Source organism: Tupaia chinensis, unplaced genomic scaffold, assembly GCF_000334495.1.
Source record: "Tupaia chinensis unplaced genomic scaffold, TupChi_1.0 Scaffold000539_1, whole genome shotgun sequence".
Lineage (NCBI taxonomy): Eukaryota > Metazoa > Chordata > Mammalia > Scandentia > Tupaiidae > Tupaia > Tupaia belangeri.
In genome coordinates this window covers 1,251,877-1,252,562 of record NW_006160052.1, presented here as the reverse complement: position 1 = coordinate 1,252,562, position 686 = coordinate 1,251,877, and the positions used below count along the sequence as shown (strand labels likewise).

Genomic DNA, 686 nt, shown 5'->3' with positions numbered 1-686 from the left:
GGCTGGGGGGGCTCCCACGCCGCCGGCTGCGGCTCTGCTGTTGAGCTTCCCTGGCTCTCCCCCGACCCCACTGCACCCCACCCAGACAGGGAAGCTGCTACGGAATTACTAAGGCGTCCTTGGGCTTAAACTATTGTCGCTTTGGAGATGCCAAAATTTTGTTTCTGTTAACAGAAAAAACTACGTGTGCATGCATGTGTGTATGTGTGTGTGCATGTATATCGTGCTCATGTGCACGTGTGTGCATGTCCATGCACATGTAGGCATGCTTGTACGTGTGTGTACATGTGTATGTGTGTGCATGCGTATGTGTGCATGTGTGTGTGCGCGTGTGTGCGCGCGTGTGCATGTGTCCCTCTGTAGCAGCGACCCTGTGCCTTTCTACATTAGAATCACCTGGGGAACTTCACTGCCACTCAGAGCCCCCTCAAGCCCACTTGCACCAGAACCCGTGGGGCTGTAGCGCAGCCTCCACGCTTCCGTCACTCCCCGGTTGATAGCGACGACGCGGGGCAGAGGGGAGACCCGCCCCGTTCTAGGGTTAGTTCAGAGTTGACACACAGAAGCACTCCTGCAGTCTTCCTTGCTCGGTGATGCGATGCTGGCCCGTGGAGCCCCCTGGCGGTGATCAGCGGCATCCTCCTTTCTTCCTAAGATCTGACCAGGCTGCCACTCTCTCTCCTTGA

At 57.0% G+C, this 686-nt stretch overlaps 1 protein-coding gene across 1 annotated transcript in view; it reads left to right on the top strand.

The window, feature by feature from the left end:
- The window catches only part of TLL2 (tolloid like 2), a 147,101-nt gene that overhangs the window by 120,959 nt on the left and 25,456 nt on the right, over positions 1 to 686 (top strand). The window lies entirely within an intron of this gene.